The sequence below is a fragment of the Amblyomma maculatum genome, chromosome 7 (assembly GCF_055883805.1).
Source record: "Amblyomma maculatum isolate TAMU_Amacu chromosome 7, ASM5588380v1, whole genome shotgun sequence".
Classification (NCBI taxonomy): domain Eukaryota; kingdom Metazoa; phylum Arthropoda; class Arachnida; order Ixodida; family Ixodidae; genus Amblyomma; species Amblyomma maculatum.
The window spans coordinates 95,789,082-95,795,078 of NC_139350.1; the positions used below are offsets into that span (position 1 = coordinate 95,789,082).

Genomic DNA, 5,997 nt, shown 5'->3' on the forward strand with positions numbered 1-5,997 from the left:
CAAGGACTCCACTGTGTCGCGTTCGCTGCAAAAGAATGGTGAACGAAGCTTTTTATTTGTCTGAAGATGTCCGCATCATCAATTCTGGTGCCAGAAAGCACGGGGTATTCAAATAGCATCGGGCTAGATAAACAGGGGCGGGGAACTTTTTAATTTAGCTTGGTACGCTGTTTCTATTACTCATTACCGCTTTCCTGTAACTCAGGTACAAAAAAATAAGCATTAAATGAAGTATAGGACGTTTACAACCTGGCGCCACCATTGCTTTCGATATGCGTCACCGCGTGCCGCCACCTCCGCGCTAGAAATGATGCGCTGCACGTAAACTCTGTCACATCGCATTATCGTGAGGCGCTAGGAAATGCGATGCGCTGTCGCCATCATGTAGACACGGCTTCTGATGCCACAACAGAAGCCGCGTCTGGTGTTCCCAATAAAGCACCCAAATATGATTTATTTAGCTTTTCGGTGGCCCTACCTCTTTTCACAGCGCCAACAACGAAGCACGGCTCTCCATAGAGGGCATAGAAACTGGCACAAGGTGTTCGTACAGCATGTACACTCTGCGCTTGCAGTGAGAGATGTGCAGTGTGTCAGTTGATTTCCTCATAAGAAAACTTTGCGAAATCAGCGACATCACTGGAAAACAACAAGCCTTGAAAATTAACGACGTTGCATAAATTTAAACCAGCCCACACTTCGTAATTTCAGCAGTAGCTGGGATGTGCTATGGGACTAAGGTTCGAAGAAAAGTAACAGAACAGTAATCGATTACGTGTCTGTGATTATTTAGTTACTTTTTTCAAGGTGTAATCAATTAAAATTCAGGTGGAGCAATTGTAATTGTAATCGATTTCTTATTTTCGTTAACTTGTGCAGCACTGGCCATTATCCTGCAAGAACTTCCCCCGCAGATGCGTCCGGCTGCGGTTGTTGATATATTCACATCCACATCAGCGATAAAAAAACACGCGTGGGCAAAAAGATATGAAGGCCAAAAAAGAACAGAAATTTCGGAAATAGACATCCTTTAAAGGGGCCCACAAACACCTCCCGAGCACTCCTCACAAACTATCTCAGTCGCTAGATTATGCTGCGATACACATTTGAACGCAATAATACACGTCTACGCGCAGTGCAGGTCCCACAATCCCATTCGAAAGTTGGCGCGTTCTTTCCTTCGACTTTTGCCAGTCCTCCTCCTCCTCTGTGCAACGCTGCTACGTGCATGCGTTTTCGAATGACTATTGGTCTGCTTCTTTGCGACGTCACACAGCCATTAAACTATCGCTTATGCCAGAAAAATCGAAATACGCTTAACTTTTAATTATCAGGAAAGAAAATTAAGGTGTTTTGTAGACAGAAACATTTTTTCAAAGCTTTTTTTTCCTGCACTTCCGGTCTCGCGCGCGCACGCGCACATCTTTGCCATTCGCGCGGCGCAGGCGCGCAGGCACCACGGCAATCGCGGCGCGGTCGCGAGCGGCGATCTCGTTTCAGTTCCTTGCAGTGTACTTGCGGGGCATTTTCCGCTTGTGAATGTTCTCGTTTCTTGTGTCGCCCATGCGAAATGAACTTCGAAGTCGGCTTACAGGTTTACAACATTAAGTCGGTGCTTTAAATGTCGGGCCCCAATCCACTGCGCCTTACGTAGTGCAGCAAAATTTCGGAGGCAACCGCTGCTCCGTTCCTGTGTCCACCAAACCAAAATACGCACCTCGGATCAAGTCAAGGCGACAACATACGCTGGTAAGTAATGTGTTTACTAGCTTGAACATTAGCGCACAGATAAGCGACGGTTTCACAGGTGCAATGAGTTAGTCATTGTTGTGATGCATCATTACTGTGGCGGCTATTAAAATCCCACCGTCTTAACCGTTGACTTGATTGCGTGAAACTACTCACGGAGGTTGCATTTTGTCTCGTAGTAAGTTTGTAGGTTATAAACTTTTGCCTTATAGTAAATTAGCTAAGACAACTGTACCTACCTGGCTTGGCCGTGCGCGATGCGCGAACCCGTGGTATCATGTGCCGGCGTTGGCAGCTTTCGGCCCCCGATACTGGCGCAGATTGCGGGTTCGCATTGTACGCAGCAGCAGCGAATTAAGCACCCTTACCTAACTTACTGCGAGCAAATAGAAGTTACCGCAATATCAAAGCTCCGTGTGCAGTTTCACCACAAACTACTGAGCGGTTAGGCCGGTGAGATACAAGGCGCCGCGGTAAACACGTATTAGCATTCGCATGCTGTATCTGCCCCTTGCAAGGTTTCACATGACGTGCAGTGATGAGGAGGCACCGAAGAAACAAAGAAAACAACTTTATTTCGAGAGAAGGCCTACAGAATTTCTCTAGATAAGTCCTAGAGCATATTCCATTATGTCCTGAGGGTAAACAATTGACGTTATTAAAAAAAAAAAAACTTCTCTCCGCAGCGAAGCGTTGTGCTTTCTTAGTCGCTCAGCAGTATAAATTATCGCTAAGAACACAGTATTATATCGCCCACATAATAATAATAAGCGCAATTACACTGTTGTCTTGTAAACTGTGGACCTTAACGGATGCGGAACAGCGGGCCTGTGGAAAGAGAGATGCGACATGGTCACTTGTGAAGTCGGCTCACTTTGATTACTTCCATTTACTTCCAGCTTGACCTCAAGAAGCTGAACACCTCTGATCGGCATAATTATTCGCTATCTAGCTTTACAAACACCCTAAAGACACAATTGCTCTGTCTTTCCTACTTTTTGTTTCAAGTGGCAGCTTTGATGCAATACTTGAAGGGCCTGCGAGCGGTCGCACACCATGTGGAGTTGCCGCGATAAGCAAACAGCAACATGCTTTGTGTGCACGTTTGCTTGGCCGCAGCCAGAAGCGAAACACAGAGACATGGGTACAAGACTGCACTCACTACGACGAAAAAAGTCATATGAAACTGCGCTCCAGTTATAGTTAGTCGCAGCAAACATATTGAAACAATTGTTTTGGCTCCAGCGGCCAATGCTGTGCCTCGCTGATGCCAGTCTGTTGAGCATTTGGGTTAAGTATACTGACAGTTGTGCTGTGCAATTGAATAGTCATGATGAAGCCTGTGCTTGTGTGCAGCAATTACTTCTTTTGACGGCCTTTCATAGGCATCAGTCATAAGGTGGCGCTCTGAAGCTATGCTTGCAGCTGTGTCTCTGTGTGAAGAGCCCTGAGACCGTTTCTCCGCATCCTGGAGGAGCCTCTGGACGTACGCTGCGCGAAATAGCCATCGTGATTACTACAGTTCACTTAGTTTTTTGTGTAATAATATAAGTAAAACGAAGTTTTAACTTACAAAAAGTATGCTCCATTTTCACTGAAGCGGCACTGAAATGTCCCTTTCTTGATTTTGCCATTTTCACTTTCCAGCCGTCCTCTCCTTTCTTTTTCTGTGCCTGGAGCTTAGAAGAATTTTCATTGAAGTGAATAACAGCCAGATGTGACCTAAAAAGAAGGTAAATATGAATGAATTTCTCATACTTTGGAAAAAAATGTGTTTCTTGTTGCCTACTAGCAAAATTATACCAAGTAGAGGCTACTATAAGAAACCATTATGCATTATATTCACATCACTGCAGCAGAGATTGCTTCTGTTTTAGCTTCGATATCCAGCGCCTTTATATCAAATTAAAAATGTGATGCAATGATCTTCAAGCAGCAAAATGAATGTATGACATGGGCTATACAACTTCATATCGTGGATCACCCATGTTCTCCCTGCTGTGGTATTCTAGCGATCATCATTAGTCCAAGTGATCAAGTGAACCTTGAGCATTCTTTCAATATCAACACATTAGCTTCGGGACATTCGAGATGGTTCTAGAGGGGTCGGAAACTTGCGCTGATAACTTCCAGTTCTTTAAAAACTACCTTTATCTTGGGACTGCACTAAGATGAGCAAAAAAGAGAGACAAGGTGTTTTTCCAGCCAGCCCTCCATGCTCGCCCTCAACTTTGTGTCATTGCAGTGTCTCAGCTCATGTCATTTCTGTCTGTATGTATTCCTGGTGCACTGTTCTTTATCTCATCCCATCTGCCTATTTTAATATAACAGCAATGACTTTCAATGAGGACCCTTGGTGGCCTGTGCAGTACGTCAGCCTCCTGTCTCACTTTTTCCACGGAAGGGGATTACAGAATGGCTAGTGCTACCATTCTACCAAATATGTTTTTACCATATTATATGAAGCATCCTTGAATGTCAGAAGTGTGCACTGCAGTCTCCTCCAAATGTATGATAACTACCTTTGACATGGAAGTGTTCCAAGTTTTGAAAAGAAAGACACAAGATATGTTCAGCTAATTTTACAGCAGTGTATTTACTATCAGGATGCAAGGATTGTGGCAGCTGGCTCATAAGGTGCATTGAGTGCCTACTTTATGCAGAAGTTGGGATTGAGTTACGTGGAGGGCACTTTTTTTGGCAGATGTCAGGGTCGACTCCTGTGAATCGCAATTGTAGGGTCTCATTTTACCTGGCCTGATAACATGAGAGCTCCAGATCAAGCACTGCACTAAGGAGACTGAAGTCAAGCCCAACTTCCATAAAAAGAAGGCGCCAAATGCATCCAGTAACACAGCAGCTTCCCCCTCCTCACATTAAAAAAAAAACAAAAACAAAAAAAAAACCTTCGAACTTTTTTTTCTCTAAACCTCAGCACTTGACCATGAGAATGACTGTTTTGAGGTGCTTGAAATTGGTCACAAAGCAATTTTTCAGCCCTCCAGGGCTATTCCATAGCATGAACTAAAAGCAATCTGCTTAGTTGCAAGTTCCAATGGGCTGCTTATCAAGTTGAAGAATCAAAAGGAGCAGAAGGAAATGGAGCAAATGATATGAACTTCTGGTTCTCTTTTTCGCACTGTGTTCTATTTCCTACGGTCTCTGTTCCTTTTATAATGACAATATTATGTACATACATTAAAAGCTTCATGCAAGGACTTATTGTTTGCACATGCCATGCAGAAAAGTTGGACTACATAGTCACACTGGAGGGAAAAATAATGTCTTAGTCTTCTCTTTCATTCAACAAACCTTACTTGCATGCCACCATCCGAGTATGCAATTGATTTGGGAGCAAACTTGATGACAAAGTTGTGAAAAGATTCAAGGCTTGGGCTTTGGGAGACAGTTGTCGAGTGTCAATAAAAAACTGGGAGTTCTTCTGAATGGAGTTCAGCTTCTTGAAAGCACATGAATCTGTTAAAAATATATACATAAAAAATATATATAAATATTTGGCTGATGAGTTGCAGTGTTGATGTGTGTTCTAGTCAATCGTAGATGCTGAACCTGCTTACAGCTGCTGCATTGCAGCTGAAAACAGTTTTAGCATCATACTCTTAAAAACACCCCAGGTCTTGTACTACTATATAACGGTGAAAAGAAATCTAAGAGATGTTGTCGAGCAAACATGCTACACTTTGTCTTCTTTAAAATTGTCAGTATAGGACAGTATGGAAAATCCCATTGTATTTGCGTTTCATACTAGCATGTATAACCAAGCTGCCTCAGTATTAAAATATCTTGCAGTCTCAGCACTCACATTTACATTATTTTGTTTCTTCACTTCATTAGGGGTTTCTTTCTCAGCTATGTCATATGTGAACTTCCTGTTATGTGCGAATGTATACAAAGTTTTTTCTGTGAAGTTCTATTTGCATTACCTATCTCTTAAATTTATCATTGGTTGACAAATGCCACAAGTGTGAGCCGTGCACCTTCCAAGCAACATCAAAGTGAAAACTTTACAAAAAAAAAAACTGTACAGAACAGATTACCTCTGCTCATCCATTGCCTGTTTGCAAGGAGCTAATGCAGGCATTTGATGTATGGTCTAGCATGGCCATCACGCTTATTGCATATGTGGTTCAACAGGCTGCTACATGCTGATGATCAGGTCACCATTACCCTGGCTCAGGGCAGCAACATAGACTTGTGATTGTCTGGATCCATGGTTCTATTGCTTCA

The 5,997-nt window shown here is 43.1% G+C and overlaps 1 long non-coding RNA gene across 1 annotated transcript; it reads left to right on the plus strand.

Annotated features, from left to right (window-relative positions):
• The first annotated feature begins 1,505 nt into the window (after positions 1-1,505).
• Positions 1,506-4,592, plus strand: LOC146183995 (uncharacterized). The gene is made up of 3 exons (XR_014708535.1): positions 1,506-1,749; positions 3,397-3,482; positions 4,454-4,592. It is a non-coding gene; the product is annotated as an uncharacterized LOC146183995 (long non-coding RNA).
• The last annotated feature ends 1,405 nt before the right edge of the window (positions 4,593-5,997 follow it).